The 19,260-nt window shown below is 40.1% G+C and overlaps 1 long non-coding RNA gene across 1 annotated transcript in view; it reads left to right on the top strand.

Moving 5' to 3' along the window:
* Positions 1-14,502, top strand: part of LOC115939416 (uncharacterized) — a 16,188-nt gene extending 1,686 nt beyond the window's left edge. Inside the window, exon 3 of the long non-coding RNA XR_004074231.2 lies at positions 13,857-14,502. This is a non-coding gene — a long non-coding RNA (uncharacterized LOC115939416). The remainder of the gene's footprint in view (positions 1-13,856) is intronic.
* The last annotated feature ends 4,758 nt before the right edge of the window (positions 14,503-19,260 follow it).

Genomic DNA, 19,260 nt, shown 5'->3' with positions numbered 1-19,260 from the left:
GTATGTGCTATGGTGAGCGCTGTGAATTGTGTAAGACTGATGAATCACAGACCTGTACCTCTGAAACAAATAATACATTATATGTTAAAAAAAAAGAAGATAGCAGAAGGGAAAAATGAAGGGGGTGAAATCGGAGGGGGAGATGAACCATGAGAGACTATGGACTCTGAGAAACAAACTGAGGGTTCTAGAGGGGAGGGGGCTGGGGGGATGGGTTAGCCTGGTGATGGGTATTAAAGAGGTCACGTACTGAATGGAGCACTGGGTGTTATACGCAAACAATGAATCATGGAACACTACATCAAAAACTAATGATGTAATGTATGGTGATTAACATAATAAAATAAAATTATTTAAAAAAATACAGTTGGCAAAGGAGCAGGGGAAAAAAGAGACACAGAAAGAAATTTTGTGTCAGGGAAAGGGATATTTTATGTGCAGGAACAACATAAGGCAATAAGATGCTGGGTAGTATTTCTCCATCGTTCGAAGAAATGTCATAAAATGTGTTACTCATTAAAGGAGCCAAACGCTTTTAGATACCTCATTCATGTGTTATCTTTAAATAAATCTGAAGCTGGTGAAAAAAAATAATGAGTTGCACAATATCTTGGTAAATATACTGTTGGAATTTACAAATGAGGAATTTGGGGCAAATGGAAGAACTAAAGCTAGCCAAGGCAAACATATAAGGGAAAAAACATCAACTTTAATCATATCTCTTCTCTGGTTCTCCTTGTGCCCAGGAGGCAGGGCAGACAAGGGGTTAAGGCTGCAGGCTCCCGGGCCAGAGGGCGTGGGTTCAAATAGTGCCCACTCTGTGACCTTGGGTGAGTTACACTGCCTCTCCGTGCCTCAGCTATGCCACCTAGAAGAATGGGATGATAATAGGAGTTCAATAAGCTGACTGAGGCAGAGTGATTTGAACAATGCTGGCACGTAGCAAGCAATTAAAAAATGTTAAAAAGGCCAGCTGTTATTTTTGTCTTGGATTCCGTAGTTACTTTCCTCATTCTCAGAAAATTAGATCACATTTAGGTATTACTAACTACTGAGGCCTCTGTTTGAAGTTGTGATGATGAAATGATCATTTTTAAATACCTGAGAGACAGGTATTTCCAGAGAAGAATCAGGGTTGGCTATACTCAACACATATTCTTTTGGTGGCAACCATAAGGAGATTTAAAAAAAAAAAAAAAGATCAAACATTAGTCAAAGCATCCCAAGGTGATTAAAATCTTATGAATAAATATCCCAAGGTTATTAAAATGTTTTAAAGAAATATATTGTGTTAGGGACACTGGTTTATGTATCTGTTCTGCTTTTGCTTTTTACGATACAGTTCTAGAAGAGCAGGGAATCTGAAGCATGCTTAAAGTTGAAGCCTCTTCTGGGATGTTGCTAAGGAAAATCCACAATCCAGGATTGCTAATTAAAATTAATTCTACTTATGTGCATAAATTAAGTCCTAATGAGGTGAGAAACTGTGGTAAAATAATTAAAGATTGAAAATATCTTCCCTGAATAAAAATGAAGCCAGGGAGGCTTTTATACTCTCAATTCTATTGTTTTCTCTTTAACTGCAGTTGAATAAAAAGAAAGCAGCTCTGAGGACAGGGAGATGGAAAATCAAAACAAAATCTTTTATGTAATTAGCTTATACAATCAAGGCAGGGCAAATAGAACACCTGTGAATGATAGAGAATGAAGTCTTTGTAGGCATTGAAAGATAAGGCACTCATGGGCTTTTTAGCTCAAGTCCAGTCCAGAAGTAAGAGACGAGTGCCCAGGAGAGGATTTTTATTCCAAGCCAGAATGACGTGAATATGAAAAGTTAAGGATTATTGTCAGAAGCACCAAATTATGTTATTATATATATCTTACAAAGAGTACTCTTAAAGAATAACTTGTATTTGAGATCTACTCTTTAATGAAAATAAGTATTATAGATAAAATAGTAGAGAGAGAGAGAGAAATATTGAAAAAGAGAGGAAGATCCAGGAAGTCTGAATATTTCCCTGTGTTGGATTTTCAAAAACATGAGCGGCCCAACAGGACTTCCTGGAAAAGGCAAATTCCAGGTTGCTAGTTCTTGGTTAAGATTCCCTGTTAAATGCAATGAGGGGGTGCAGGGGGTCTCCTGGAATCAGAGATCACAGTCTGGGGACCGCCTAACTGAAACTTGCCTGCGACCCCATTTTTGGTGATCAAACCCTAACTCTCAAAAAGACGTTACACTAAATAAATTACAATGTCTGGCTTCTCTCACAAACCCTGACATTCTGGCAACACTGGGGCAGCATTTCTGGCTCCCAACAGTTGGCAGTACCTGAGTAGTGACCACTCCTCTGCAGTTCACCACAGTGCTTTGGGTTGGCTCCTGCCCTGCCCTGGACGTTTCTGAGGCCTCACTCTTGCCAAGGGTATCTATGTTGGTTGGAGGTGTGTTATGGGTGAGGGAAAGGAAGACCTTTGGAAAATCAAGGCAAATATACCTGTGTCTGTTGGGAAGCAAACAGATGGGAATATTGTGGGATCTCTTTGGGGACCCTGATGGACAGGTCTTTGTTCCACAGGTAAGATGGCACCAATCACTACTCAAGTCACTGTCAGGATATAAATATTTGGATAACTACCTTCAGGCTGAACTTTTACAGAGCAGAGGACCCAGTCTCATTCACCATTGTGTCCCCAGTTTGGCACAGTGTGTGGCAACAAAGTTGGTGCTTAATAAATATTTACTGAATTAATACAAAGCCAGATGACTGTAATATTCTCCATCCTCTAAATTGATCAAGTTGAAAAGTGAAAAAGTAAATTGAAAAAGTACTTGCTTTTTTAAAGACAGTAATTCAATTCTCTGGATATCATCTCCCCACCATACATGAAAATCTCTCTTCATTCTATTGACTCTTAGGACCCTCAGGAAGTTCACCTCCTACTAACCAGCAAACTAGGTGAAAACATTATTGGGCCACTTCCAGAGTCACTTCTAGTGCTTAAAATGAGCTTCAGAGAAAATGAGCCAAGAGTGTAACAACTGACAACCAGCTGTGCCACAGGTGGGAACATGGGAGATTTGTCACTTGCATAGCTGAGTAATATACAGTGTTTAAATCAGGGCACACTGGCTTCCACAAACTCAATGAATAATTCCTGTGTGAACCAGCTGATTTCACTTTGTTAAAAGGAAACTCTTTTTCAGTGTTCCAACATACCTGGCCGGATTTTCCCCAGGATAATAATGAGCAAATGTTGGCTGTTTATAAACCCTGCTTGTGAACCAGGAATTCCAAACTCAAAAGCCTACAGGGCCAGGCAGGTAATGGACATGAGTGAAACTTGCTGAGACAGTCAAGTGGGACAGCCACTCCTCTACTACAAATAGCTGAAGTGAATGCAAAAATCTAGGTCCAGTGTTGCCAAGTCTTCCCATTTTTCAAGAGAAGTCAGGTATCTGCTCTTATATGGACATTTCCAAATTAGACAACAACAGAAAAGCCAGGCCCAGATTGAGCCTAAGCCCTCAGGTTTCTGGAATCTACTGTTTAGACAGATAGAGAATAAAGTTCCCCTTTGAAGGCACCTAAGGCACCTTGATGGTCTGTGGTCTGTGACTAACAGCAGATCTCCTCCTCCACTAACTCAAAGGGCCCTGGGACCCTCTGAAAAAGAAACCTTGGTTTTATTGTTTGTTTTTTCTTGGATTTATTCTTAATGGGGTGCTTTGGAATCTTTACGATAGATAGATGGATAGATAGATGGATGGGTAGATAGATAGATATGTATTTATCTCACAGAGTACTTCTGTGGGAATACATTAGTAATTTCAACTTGAGAGAACAACGTAACTCCCCTAAAGGCAGCTGAAACCATTGTACACATTAGCATGCGTATGCATGTGTGTGTATTTCTTTTACCATAGGTAATTGATATTTGTTTTAAGAATGCTTTTTATTCCTGGGCGCCTGGGTGGCTCAGTCGGTTGGGCGTCTGCCTTCGGCTCAGGTCATGATCCCAGGGTCCTGGGATCAAGTCCCACATCGGGTTCCCTCCTCGGCGGGAAGCCTGCTCTCCCTCTCCCACTCCCGCTGCTTGTGTTCCTGCTCTCGCTATCTCTGTCTCTGTCAAATAAATAAATAAAATCTTTAAAAAAAAAAAAAAAGAATGCTTTTTATTCCAAATTGTGCTTTAGTAGGATTTTTTTTTTTTTTTTTGGTCTTCATCAAATAACCATGGGACGGAAGTGCATCCCTTGCCCAGAGCTGTTTTGTTTTGAATGCAGGGAAGGAAATGGGAAAACGTTTCAGGCTTTGATCCCTGGACCAGATTACTTTCTAACTCACAATGAGGCCATAGAGAGGACATGTGAATAGAACAAGCACTGAGAACCTGCACTGGCCAAAGCCAAGCAATGGTTTAGGTCCCTCTAGCTTGATTGATTCTGTTTTATAGCAATGATGAAAATAAGGACAATGATAGTACTTTCTTTTGGCCTGTGTCTTATTTTGTGGGGAAAAAAAATTATGACTAAAACTTGAAGCAATTCTGATTTTTACATTTTCATTTGTAAAGTGGAGATATTAGTAGCTACCGTACAGGACTTTTGTGAACATTGATAAATTTAACATCTACAAAATACCTACAAGAGTACCCAGTGCATAGAACTGAAGAGGTAGTAGGTAGCATTATTGCTATTACTTTATATTTTCATTTATGCTTTATAACCTTGCCTCTCCCAGTGTGATCTGGCACCAGCAGCGTCAGCATCCCCTGGGTGCTCGTTAAAAATGCAGATCTCAGGGGCACCAGGGTGGCTCAGTAGATTAAGCATCTGCCTTCGGCCCAGGTCATGATCCCAGGGTCATAGGATCGAGCACCGTGTCAGGCTCCCTGCTCGTGGGGAGCCTGCTTCTTCCTCTCCCCACTCCCCCTGCTTGTGTTCCCTCTCTCGCTGTCTGTCTCTGTCAAATAAATAAATAAAATCTTTTAAAAAAAAATGCAGGATCTCAGACACCACTGTACACCTACCAGCTTAGTCCAATTAGGAGTGCTATAACAAATTACCATAGACTGCATGGCTTAAACGGCAAATACTTATTTCTCACAGCTCTGAAGTCTGGAAGCCTGAGCTAGGGTGCCAGCCAGTCATGCTCTTGGTGATGCCGTCTTCCTGGCTTATAGGGCTGTCTTCTTGCTGTGTCCTCACTTGGTGGAAAGAGCACAAGCTCACTCTCTGGCCTCTTCTTATAAGATCACTAATCCCATTCATGAGGCTCCACCCTCAGCACCTCTCAAAGTCCTCACCTCCAAACACTGTTACACTGGGGATTCCATTTCAACATAGGAGTTGGGGGTGGGGTGGAGGGTGGAGACACAAACATTCATATTTATTTGATCAAATCTGCATTTTTAGCAAGATCACATGTGATCCGTGTGCCCAAACTGAAGGAAGCACAACTTTATAAAATATACTTTGTATTTCAAACTTTTCATATTTTGAACTTCCTCAAATAGTGTTCTAAAACTTGAATTCTTTTGTACCATCTATATAATATTTGCTGTATCTGTGATCCATCTGCACCATTACTTACTTAATATTTTCTTTGACTAGTCTTCATTTTAAAAAAAGATTTTAGCCTGCTTCTAAACAATGATATAATGGGTTTATATCCTAGTTATATTTATTTCTAATATATTTTGAAATAAATAATTAACCGTTAAGTTAAAAATGTCCCTTGTGTATCACTAAAAGCAACCCGGGTATTTCTGGGCAGACACACCACCTTTTGGGCATCACTCTCCCAGGGGGACTCACTATTTATAAGAAGTTTGTGTTAAGTGATTTAGTAAAGTGAAGACTCTTTTTCCGATATGAATAATACTCCCTGGTTTTTCTATTTTGTCATTTCAAACTGCATGGTGTGACAAACAAGATTTTACCGGTCTGATAGACCACTTTCTAGCATGTATCTAGGCCCTTCTTTCTTTCTTTTTCCTTCTTTTTAAGATTTTATTTATTTATTTGACAGAGAGAGAGAGCATGAGCAGCAGAGGGAGAAGGAGGCGCAGACTCCCCATGGAACAAGGAGTCCAATGTGGGACTCGATCCCAGGACCCTGGGATCATGACCTAAGCTGAAGGCAGACGCTTAACTGACTGAGCCACCCACACGTCCCTGGGCCCTTCTTTCTTAATTTCAACATCAGTTCAGCCACCACTTCATACCAGGCCTTGTGTTGGCATAGAAGACAAAGTTGAGGACAGTACCCCTTCCCTAGGGTCCTGCCGTTATAAATGTAGTGGAATATGACAAAGGTAATAGTAAAGAAATGCTCAGGATGTTATGCAAGCACAGAGCAAAGCGCCTGGCCCAGCCATAGAGTCCAAGCAGGTCTTCCGGGCAAGAGGTAGAGCCTTAGTTCAAACCCAAAGGATTGGCAAGGGACAGATAGGAGGGCATGCTAAAAAAAAAAAAAAAAGGATATAGTGTAGGCAAAGCTACAGACCAAGAAACAGTAAGGCAAATCTCTCAAAATCTCAGTTTCTTCATTTGTAGTGTAAAATAGGAAGGGTACTTATTAAGTTATATAGAACAAAAATGCTAAGGTATATGTTTATCTGTGAGAACTATGGATCTGCCTATTCAGAAATAAATACACACACAGAGAGAGGTCATGCCAAGTACTAGCTGTAATCCCACTCCTACTGATATACCCAAGGGACATGAAAACATATGTCCGCACATATTCATAGCATCACAATTCACAATAGCCAAAAAGTAGAAACAGCCCCAATGTCCGTCAACTGATGAATGGATAAATAAAATGTGGCCTATCTCTACAATGCAATATTATTTGGCTATTAAAAGAAATGAAGTATTGATGCATGCCACAACATGTATGAAACTTGAAACCTACTAAGTGAGAGAGGCCAGAAACAAATGGTCACATATTGTATGATTCCATTTACATGAAATGTCCAGAATGGGCAATATATAGTCAATAGATTCTTATAGATCTATAAACCTAGAAAGATAGAAAGTAGGCTCGTGGTTGCCTAGGGCTGGAGGTGGGGGGGTGTGGCAAGTGATTGCTAATGGGTCCTGGCTTTCTTTTTGGGGTGATAAAATGTTCTCAGATTGATTGTGGTGATGGTTGTACAATTTCCTGAATATGCCATAAACCATGGGATTGTACACTTTAAATGTTTGAATGATATGGTATGTGAATTATATCTTAATAAAGCTATTATTTTTAAAAAAATAATAGCTAACCGTCTCATAGCATAAACCAGGCCCAGTTCTAAGTGCTCTATATATGTTAACTATTTAATCCTTACACTAGCCAGTGAGATAGGTAACATGATGGTCTCCCATCAGACAGGGGAGTGCCAGTAAGTGGTAGGGCTGTGATGTGAACCCAGGAGTCTGGCTCTGGCACACTTTATTTTTATTATTACTATTTTTAAAAGATTTTATTTATTTATTTGACAGAGAGACAGAACCAGAGAGCACAAGCGGAGGGAATGGCAGAGGAGAGGGAGAAGCAGGCTCTGCACTGAGCAGGGAGCCAAACGCAGGGCTCGATCCCAGATCCCTGGGATCATGACCTGAGCCAAAGGCAGATGCTGAACCATCTAAGCCACCCAGGCGCCCCACACCCTCACACTTTAATTTCCACTCTACGCTGCTCCAGTTTGGGAGCCATTCAAAGCTCCAGTTTTCAACTCAGATAAACATGGGTTCTGATCTCGGCCCCATCGCTTACCAGCCAAATGATCCTGGGCAAGTTACTGAAGTTAGTTTCCTCATGTGTTAAATGGAGATAATAGAGCCTACCTCATAGGACTGGTGTCTAGCACAGGGACTATCTGTTGTCAGCTGGGAGGTCCTTCTTTGATGCAGTATTGTCACAGGTTTAAGGACTGAAAAGCACTACACACATCGCAGCAGCAGGCTGACTGATGGCATAGAGACAGGAAGAGTCAGCTTATTATTTCTGCAAATACGGAATTTTGTTTTCCACATAGAAATGGCCTGGTAAACCAGTGGCCTGGCATTCTACCTATTACATAACATAACTTAAAATTAAAGGTTCAAATGAGGAGAAAAATAGTTGCCACAGGCACTGAACATTTGAAATGTTAGGGATTTGCTTTTTATTGCATGAAAATAAGAAGTGTGGGACAGAGAAAGAAATGTGTCACTTCCCCAGCACTGACCTGCAAGGGCAGAGTGACCTTACACAAGAAGAAAAATGCCAGTAATTTCCAAACTAATTTAATTTTAAATTTCTGGATTTGGTTTTGTTTTTTTTTTTTAATTTCATCTGGTAAAGTCATACTTATTCTTGGAAGAAAAAAAAAGCAACAACATTAGTGATAAATGAAGTTATATAAGCTTTGCTGGCAAATGCACACAGCACAGCGCTACAGAGCTCATTTGCAAGGCAAGGAAGCAAATCAAAGTTCACCACAGCATTCTCAGTGCCCAGAATGTTTCTTTGAGCAGTTTGTGACTGGAATTTGTTTGCTTTCGGGTTGCTTTTTTTGTGTGTGAGGCAGGCGGGGGGGTGGGGGGGTCAGTTTGCTACAGTGTGATTCAGTCTCTCCTTTCATCTCCTATAACTTTCCTACTAACACGTAAGAAACCACTCCTCACCCAAATTTTGACACTGTGGGACATGTACCACCATTCTATCCGGTGTTCAGATCATCTTTGACCCCTCCTTTCCTCTCCCATGTGCGATCCATGCATACAGTCAGTAGGCTTCCTGCAAGGTTTATCCAGAGTCTTTTCGCTTCTTTCTGACTCTTTGCCACTACTCATCCAAACCACCTCCAGCTCCTGCCTGGGCCACTGTGATAGTCTTCTAGTGTTCCCTCCGCCTCCGCTCCGCTCTGCTCCCCATAGTTGGTCCTCCACAGAGGGACCGGAGGGCTCTTTTAAAAATACAGGTCAATCTGCCTAAAACCTACCAAAAGTCAAAATCTAAACATACAGTTGGAATATGAAATGGTGTTCAACATCATTAATCTTCGGGGAAAGTAAAAGTAAAGCTACAATGAGATATGACTATACACCTGCCAGAATGGCTAACATTTTTTTAAAAATTAAAATGTCTGACAATACCCCATATTGCTGAGGGTGTAAAGGAACTAGAACTCTCACACACCACTAGCGGGAGGGAATATATGGTGAGCCCGAGAGACTGTTGGCAATAACTAATAAAGCTCAACATATGCTTACTCTATGACCTAGCGACTTCACTCCTAGGCGTGTGCACGGGACGAGTGTCTGTGTCCACTAAAAGATGTTCAAGGATATTTAGAACAGCTTGATTGATAAGAAACAAAACTGGCAACAAACTAAACGGTCATCAGTAGTACAGTAGATAAACGATGATATATTTCTATAACAGAATACAAGTAATAAAAAAAAGTGAGGGAACTCCTGGCTCATGCAACAACATAGATGAATCTCTGATAAAGCAAATGAAGACCGACCAAAGTTTGGACAGTATGATTCTATTTAGAAGAAGTTCAAGAGAGGGGCGCCTGGGTGGCTCAGTAGGTTAAGCGTCTGCCTTCGGCTCGGGTCATGGTCCCAGGGTCCTGGGATCGAGCCCCGCATCGGGCTCCCTGCTCCGCGGGGAGCCTGCTTCTCCCTCTCCCACTCCCCCTGCTTGTGTTCCCTCTCTCGCTGTGTCTCTCTCTGTCAAATAAATAAATAAAATCTTTAAAAAAAAAAGAAGCTCAAGAATAAGAAAAACAACTTTGCAGTGATAGAAGGCCAGCTAGAGATTAGTGGGACTGTATCTTTGCTAGGGACTGGGGTTGAGGGACTGCGAAGTGGCATGAGGGAAACTTCTGAGGTTTGGAAATGTTCTGTATCTTGAACTGGGTGGTTGTTTCATGAGGTGTGTGTGTGTGTGTTGTCAAGTTGTACACTTTCTATGCATCTTACAATGTTATTTTATTTCAGTTTTAAAAAGCCAGTGGCATGCCAGTGCCATAACAACCGAATCTACATGTGATGTCACGGTCTGCCTCCTGCTCTCCTTTCCTCACCTCATCCTTCCTTCCCCCTGTTCTTTAGGCTTTTGTCACACCTACTTTCTTGTTTTTCCTCAACATGCCACTCCCCATCCATGATTCCATTTTATTTTCTTCATACCCCCTGCCATTTGAAATTATTTTATTTGATTACTTATTTATATCCTGCTTTCCTCCCCCAGAATGTCAGCTACATGAGGGTGGGGTCCTTGACTATTTTATTCGCTCTCTATCCCCAGTGCCTATAATAGGGCAAGTGTAGGAACTCAGATATTTGTTATATGAATTCATGATGTGATCTTCAAATATTTGTGGAAAGTTACACTTCTGAGTGTGTGCAATATCTTGATATTCTTTTTTTATCTTTTTTTAAAAGATTTTATTTATTTATTTGACAGAGAGAGACATAGCAAGAGAGGGGAACACAAGCAGGGGGAGTGGGAGAGGGAGCAGCAGGCTCCCCGCTGAGCAGGGAGCCCGATGTGGTGCTTGATCCCAGGACCCTGGGATCATGACCTGAGCCGAAGGCAGACGCTTAACGACTGAGCCACCCAGATGCCCCAATATCTTGACATTCTTAACAATGTCTCAGATGAAAGACAGCGATTATGGCCATTTTGTAAATACCATATTGACCAATTTATTCATTTATGTACTCTATAAATATGTATTAAATGTTCATTAGAAGCAAGGTTGATTTAGCTAGTATTGTCTGGTGGTGCAATGAGGGATTAGTGAGAGAGAATTAAAAATACAGGAGACAGGAGTAGGAATTGAGGGACTACATCTGAAAGCTGGCCTAGGGGCAGAAGAAGAGCATTGTTTCAAGTGAAGCTGAGAGGAAAATGTGAGTGGGGATAGAGATGAATTTATTGGTGAGGAAGTGAAAATTGTTGATGGCTTCTATATCCCCTGAAGTAAGAGGTGGGGTCATGAGCTGAAAAAGAGAAGGGTAGGAGTAGGCAAGGGAGCTTAAGAAACTGCAGTGGTTTCGAGTTCTTCACACTCAGGGCACATGTTGTTCAGCATATAAGCACCTGCTTGCCTCTCCCAGGTGGAGGATTCACAGGACGGTGGGGTGGTAAGGCAAGGAGTGAGGGAGCTGTGGGACTTTATAAGCAGTGTGGGGAGGCAGGAAAGGAGGTGAAAGGCTGTGGAGCCAGGAGGAATTTGGAAAAAGGAAGAGATCGAATGGCTGTCATAACCTCTAGATCAAGATGGATGAGTGATCACCTGGAGAAACTTCTTTCCAAGAACAGACAAAAACATTCTGAGCCAAAATCTAGACAGTAATAACATGGGCATTTGTGTAGTGTGGTGAGTCAGGAGGGAAGTTATGTTATTCTAAATGTCTTGTCCAGGAGGAGGCTAGACATATAGTTTAACTATTGACTTTGTTAGGAAAGAATAAACTTAAGTCTGTTAAAGCCCCTAAATGATTAGAAATAGAATATGTAATTTCCAAACTTGTTGAAGAAAAAGAAGGTGAATTAGAAAAACCTGACAATCCAAAGAAGACAGAAAAGGGAAAAAAAGAAAAACCTTCATAAATTTGCAAATATAAAATGTCAGAGATAAGTTATTAGATTCCTAATCATATTAAATAAATATTTAAACTCACATATTAAAGGATAGGACTGTTAGATTGTTTTTTTAAAATCCAGTTACCCATACTGCTTACAAGTTATGTACCTCAAACAAAATAGCATAGAAAGAGTATAAATAAGGGGATAGGAAAAAATATGTCAGGAAATTAGTACCCAAAAGAAAGCTAACTTAGCTTGTAATTCGCTTGATATTAGTATTGACTAATATCAGATAAAATGGATGTTAAATTAAAAATATTTCTGGAAACAAAGATTTCATACAGATTATGAAACTATATACCAAGGCAGTATGAACACCATAACTTTGTACACCTTTAATAACACAGCTTTTGTGGAAGATACTAGAAATTGGCTCATTCTGTACTATTCCAACCCTCTGTTTATTGTGATAAAGACTAAATTTCCCAGTTTCCTTTGCAGCTAGATTCTCTATGTGACCAGGCTTCTGCCAAGCAGAGATTTAGAAGGTAAAAGTAAATACTATGATGTGGCAGCCACAAGGTATCTCAGGTAGGAAGGGTGGTGGAGGTGCTTGGCTTTTATGACAGTTGTTGCAGGGGTTCTCGAAACCTGTTTCTAGCGTTGGAGGGGCTAAGTGGCTATGAAGTTTCTATAGGATATTGGATGTTTCTCCTAATTGTGTTGCTCACAGGCTGATTAATAACCAAACTTGGCTCCCTTGCCTCTCTGAAATTCTGTAAGCTACCTTGAACCCTGTAATAAATAAATTTCTGCTTAAATGAGCTGGAGTGTATCCCAATATGATGTGATATGTGTTATGCTAGGAGGAAGCCCCGAACACCGTAAGCCCTTTCAGGATTCTAACTCTAATTGGGGGAAGTATGGAATCCTTGTAGACTTCCTAGAGGAGGTGACAACTGCACTATATGCTGAAGTTGAGTTGGAATTAGCTAGGTAGAGGGCTTAGATGAAGAAGGAGTGGCTCATGCAAAGGGGAGCCCAGGAGATGCAGAGCTCAGTGGAAGTTCAGTGTCCCTAACAGGATGAGACGTAGGGAGTCACAAAAACAAAACGGAGGCTGGAGCTGTGTCAGGGGAAATCACAAATGGCCTTGCCTGCCAATTTGTAGACTGTAACAGTTGCTTTTGTCTACTCAGCACATTGGCAGCTTCTCCTGCAATCTTCCCCATCCCTCTTCCCATGCCAATACACACACATTTCCTTTGGGGAGCAACTTGTTCTCCACTCAGGTGAAGGGATTTGGGTGAGACTACTAATCACATTAGTCCTTCTCCCCAATGACAGGGAAAGCCTTGCTCCAGGTCTGACCATCAAGGTAGACATTCCTATGATCATGGCAATGGGTCTAAGATGAGCCTGTGAGTTAGTCCATACCTGTCAGAGTCCTTCCCAAGGATTTTTAAAATTTAGAACTGGCTCAGAGTTGTAGATTCTAGTGGTCATTATCTTCCCCCCAGAATTTTATTATTTTTTATTTTTTAAGATTTTATTTATTTATTTGACAGAGAGAGAGAGATCACAAGCAGGCAGACCAGCAGGCAGGCAGGCAGAGGGAGAGAAAGAAGCAGGCTCCCTGCTGAGCTCGGAGCCCGATGCGGGGCTTGATCCCAGGATGCCGTGATCATGACCTGGGCTGGAGGCAGACCATTAACTGACTGAGCCACCCAGGAGCCCCCATCATAGCCTTTTAAATAATCAACAGGGGCACCTGGCTAGTTCAGTTGAGAGAACATGTGACTCGTGATCTCAGGGATCATGGGTTTGAGCCCCACATTAAGTGTAGTGATTATATTAAAAAAACTTTTAAAAAAATATCAACAGCAGCTATCATTTGTTGAATGCTTACTAACAGGACAGGCACTGTGCAAAGCAGCAAACAATTTTAACCCCCAAAACAACCAATAAAATACATATGATTATCTTCGGTTTAAAGGTAAGATTTAGAGAGACCCATTGAACTTACTGAGTTCTCAAAAGCACAAAGGGTGGTTCTCTGGAACTCCATCACTCTATCAGTGAACCAAATGTGTCAAGGGGACTAGTAAAATAAGAGCAACAAAAAAAGAGAAAAAAATTAATACAGTTTGAAATTTGATATTCAAAAATATAAAATCATTAAAGTAGTCATCACAGGGAAACACTTATTCATTAGCCTCTTTCACAACCTATTTTCAGCTGGGTGTTTTATTAACTTTAAGCTACCTTTTGCAGGTGACAGAAGAGCAGGTGGCACCCTACTCCCTCATCATTGGTGAGGACCTCTAAGAACCTCACTCCAGCCCATGGAGCTGGGGTTCAACTCGGAGATGACTCTAAAGCCTGTGCTGAAAACAAAGATTATTGGGACCCAACTTAGAGAGCAATTCAATAAATTAAATCGATAGTGTCAAAAACATTCATAGTTCTTAATCTATTAAATTAAATATTGTGACAAATTGCAAAAACATTAATAAATGTGTTAAAGGCAGAGTTCCTTATAATAATAAAAAATTAGAAATTAATACAAATGTTTAACCATATGGGCCTTGTTAAATCAATTATGTAATGCAATCATTGAAAATAATCTTTATGAGGACTTTAAAGTGGGAAACTAATTGTATTATAGCATGTCAAGTGGAGAGAAAACAACACATAAAACTGTAATAGAACTATGGTAGTCATAACTGTAAAAAAGGAAATTTTAAATGTGTAGAAAAAAGATGGAAAAGAAACACACTTAAAAATGTTAACAGAGGGGCGCCTGGGTGGTTCAGTTGGTTAAGCATCTGCCTTTGGCTCAGGTCATGATCCCAGGGTCCTGGGATCGAGCCCCGTGTCGGGCTCCCTGCTTATCCCTCTCCCTCTCCCCTTGCTTGTGTTTCCTCTCTTGCTGTCTCCCTCTCTCTGTCAAATAAATAAATAAAATCTTTAAAAAAAATGTTAACAGAGACTGGATTTTGGTAAAATGAGTGGTTTTCTCCAATTTCTTATATTTTTTGTAATTAGAATTTTCTCTAATGAGTCTTACTTCTAGAATAGAAATAATCTTAATAATATTTATTTTGAGAGGCGCCTGGGCAGCTCGGTCGGGTAAGTATTCAATTCTTGATTTCAGCTCAGGTCATGATCTCAGGGTTGTGAGATCGAGCCCTGCATTGGGCTCTATGCTGGGTGTGGAACCTACTTAAGATTCTCTTTCTCCCAACTCATTTTAGACCCAAACACACCTCCAGATTGAAAGTGATGGGGTGGACTGTCAAAAAAAAAAAAAGAAAGTGATGGGTGGAGAACGATTTACCATGCTAATGGACACCAAAAGAAAGGTGGAGCAGCCATCCCTATATCAGACAAACTAGATTTTAAACCAAAGACTATAATAAGAGATGAAGAAGGACACTATATCATAATAAAGGGGTCTAAAGAAGATCTAACAATTATAAATATTTATGCCCCTAACTTGGGAGCAGCCAAATATATAAATCAAGTAATGACAAAATAAAAGAAACTCATTGATAATAATACAGTAATAGTATCAGACTTTAACACCTCGCTCACAGCAATGGACAGATCATCTAAGCAGAAGATCAACAAGGAAACAAGGGCTTTGAATGACACACTGGACCAGATATACTTAAGAGATATATAACCATGAGAGACTATGGACCTGAGAAACAAACAGGGTTTTAGAGGGGAGGGGGGAGGGAGGATTGGTTAGCCCGGTGATGGGTATTAAGGAGGGCACATACTGCATGGAGCACTGGGTGTTATATGAAAACAATGGATCGTGGATCACTACATCAAAAACTAATGATGTAATGTATGGTGACTAACATAACATAATAAAATTAAAAAAAAAAAGAGATATATACACAGCATTTCATCCTAAAGCATCAGAATACACATTCTTTTCAAGTGCACATGGAACATTCTCCAGAATAGGTCACATACTGGGTCACAAATCAGGATTCAACTGGTACAAAAGATTGAGATCATACCATGCATATTTTCAGACCACAATTCTATGAAACTTGAAGTCAACCACAAGGAGAAATTTGGAAGGACCACAAATACATGGAGGTTAAAAAACATCCTAGTAAAGAATGAATGGGTCAACCAGGAAATTAAAGAAGAATTAAAAAATACATGGGAGGAAATGAAAATGAAAACATGAGGGCGCCTGAGTGGCTCAGTCAGTTAAGCATCTGCCTTCTGCTCAGGTCATAATCCCAGGGTCCTGGGATAGAGTCCCATATCGGGCTTCTTGCTCAGCTTCTCCCTCTCTCTCTTCCCCTCCCCCCACCTGTTCTCTCTCTCTCTCAGATAAATAAATAAAATCTTAAAAAAAAAAAAAAGGGAGCGCCTGGGTGGCTCAGTTGGTTAAGCATCTGCCTTTGGCTCAGGTCATGATCCTGGGGTCCTGGGATCAAGCCCCACATTGGGCTCCCTGCTCAGCGGGGAGTCTCTCTCTCTCTTCCTCTGCCCCTCCCCACCGCTCATTTTCTCTCTCTCAAATAAATAAATAAAATCTTTAAAAATAAATAAATAAAAATTAAAAAAAAAAAACCACAGCAAATATCATCCTCAACATCCTCAACAAGGGAAAACCTGAGAGCTTTTCCCCTAAGGTCAGGAACATGACAGGGATGTCCACTCTCACCGTTGTTGTTCAACATAGTACTAGAAGTCCTAGCCTCAGCAATTCACAACAAAGAGAAATAAAAGACATCCAAATTGGCAAAGAAGAAGTCAAACTTCCATTCTTCATGGACAACATGAAAGAGTCCACCAAAAAAATTGCTAGAACTGATACAGAAATTCAGCAAAGTGGCAGGATATAAAATCAATGCAGAGAAGTCTGTTGCATTTCTATCCACTAACAAAGAAGGAGCAGAAAGAGAAATCAAGGAATCGATCCTGTTCATGATTGCACCCCAAACCATAAGTTAGCTAGGAATAAACCTAACCAAAGAGGTAAGGGATCTATACTCTGAAAATATAGAACACTTATGAAAGAAATTGCAGAAGACACAAAGAAATGGAAAAACATTCCATGCTCATGGATTGGAAGAAAAAACATTTTTAAAATGTCTATGCTACCCAAAGCAATCTATACATTCAAAGCTGTCCCTATCAAAATACTACCAGCATTTTTCACAGAGCTGGAACAAAGAATTCTAAAATTTGTATGGAACCAGAAAAGTTCCCAAATAGCCAAAGTAATGTTGAAAAAGAAAACTAAAGCTGGAGGCATCACAATTCCAGACTTCAAGCTCTATTACAAAGCTATAATCATCAAGACAGTATGATAGTGGTTCAAAAACAGACATATAGGTCAATGGAACAGCATAGAGAACCGAGAAATGGACCCTCAACTCTATGGTCAACTAATCATCAACAGAGCAGGAAAGAATGTCCAATGGAAAAAAGAGAGTCTCTTCAACAAATGGTGTTGGGAAAATTGGACAGCCACAGGCAGCATAATGAAACTGGACCACTTTCTTACACCATACACAAAAATAAACTCAAAATGGATGAAAGACCTAAATGTAAGACAGGAATCCATCAAAATCCTAGAGGAGAACACAGGCAGCAACTTCTTTGACCTCGGTTGCAGCAACTTCTTGTTAGACACATCTCCAAGGGCAAGGGAAACAAAAGCAAAAATGAACTATTGGGACTTCATCAGGATAAAAAGCTTTTGCACAGCAAAGGAAACAATGAACAAAACTAAAAGGCAGAGGAGAAGATATTCACAAATGACATGTCAGATAAAGGGTTAGTATCCAAAATCTATAAAGAACTTATCAAACTCAACACCCAAAAGACAAAAAATCTAGTCAAGAAATGGGCAGAAGACATGAACAGACATTTCTCCAAAGAAGACATACAGATGGCCAACAGACACATGCAAAGATGCTCAAAATGACTCATCATCAGGCAAATGCAAACCAAAACCACAATGAAATATCACCTCACACTGGTTAGAATGGCTAAAATTAACTCAGGAAACAACAGATGTTGGTGAGAATGTAGAGAAAGGGGAGCCTTCTGAGAGTGCTGGTGGGGATGCAAGCTGGTATAGCCATTCTGGAAAACAGTATGGAGGTTCCTCAAAAAGTTGAAAATAGAACTACCCTACAGCCCAGCAATTGCACTACTAGGTATTTATCCAAAGGATATAAAAACAGTGATTCAAAGGGGCACATGCACCCCAATGTTTGTAACAGCAATGTCCACAATAGCCGAAATATGGAAAGACCCCAGATGTCCATCAAAGAAGATGGATAAAGAAGATGTGGTGTACACACACATACACACACACACACACACACACGATGGAATATTACTCAGCCATTTGCAATGACATGGATGGAACTAGAGGGTATTATGCTAAGTGAGATAAGCCAGTCAGAGAAAGACAAATACCATATGATTTCACTCATATGTAGAATATGTAGAATTTAAGAAACAAAACAGATGAATGTCGGGGAAGAGAAGGAAAAATAAAATATAAAAAAACCAGGGAGGCAAACCATAAGAGACTCTTAACTATAAGAAAAAAACTTGAGGGCTGCTGGAGGGGAGGTGGGTGGGGGGATGCGGTAATTGGGTGACAGGCATTAAGGAGGACACTTGAAGGAATGAGCACTGGTTATTATATGCACTGATGAATCACCAAATTCTACCCCTAAAACTAATAATACGCTCTCTGTTAACTATATTGAATTTAAATAAAAAATTTTAAAAAAGAAAAGATCAAAAACTAATGATGTAATGTATGGTGATTAACATAACAATAAAAAAATTTTTAAAAGTTAAGAAAAAAGAATAAAATGACTCTTCTATGGACTGCAAAAAAAAAAAAGAAAAGAAAAGAAATAGCATGGAGCAGATAATAGCCTCTCAATTAAAAAAAAAAAAAGAATCTCTCTCCCCTCTCCCTCTTCCTTCCTCCACCAACAGCCCCCCTACCCCTGCTCATGTGCACATGTGCACATGCTGGCTCTCTCTTTTTCTGGAAAAAAAAAGTTTCATTGGAGAAAATATTATTTAAAAAAATAATATTTATTTTTTAAAAGTGTAACAGTCTTGGAAAAAGTCTTTATTTAGATAGTAAAAAATACTGAGGGATGAAGAGGCTTCACAGGAAGATAATTATAATTGTGATTTCTCAGTGCTTAAGTCAAAGGCTAAGAGGAAACACCCATGGCTTTTCTCTACTCACAGTTTTCCATTACAACCTGATGTCAAATTTTTGCCCCACTGTCAGCTCATGTGACTCAGTACTGGATTCAGGAAGCATGATCATGGTAGACTTATTCAAAGCGTATATACTTAATGAAACATCTGGGTAGGTTACATACATTTCTGGATCACTAACCCCAGAAACATCCAGGTAGGTACAGAACTCTGATGCTTGAAGGAGCTAAATAGACAAAGAAAATACCATCATGGAATAAATCTACAAAGCTCATTATTATAATTTATTAAAACTTACTCCTTTGCTTTGGAAACACTTTCTTCTCTTGGTGTCTATATCACCCAGTGACCTCTCCTGGTTTTCCTCTGGTTATCCCTGACTGTTCCTTCTGTCTCCTTTGAGGCTATTCATTCGGCACTTCTCCAAAATGCACAT

This window comes from Leptonychotes weddellii, chromosome 1 (assembly GCF_054177405.1).
Source record: "Leptonychotes weddellii isolate Sample4059 chromosome 1, ASM5417740v2, whole genome shotgun sequence".
Classification (NCBI taxonomy): Eukaryota; Metazoa; Chordata; class Mammalia; order Carnivora; family Phocidae; genus Leptonychotes; species Leptonychotes weddellii.
This window is presented reverse-complemented; position numbering and strand designations above follow the sequence as displayed.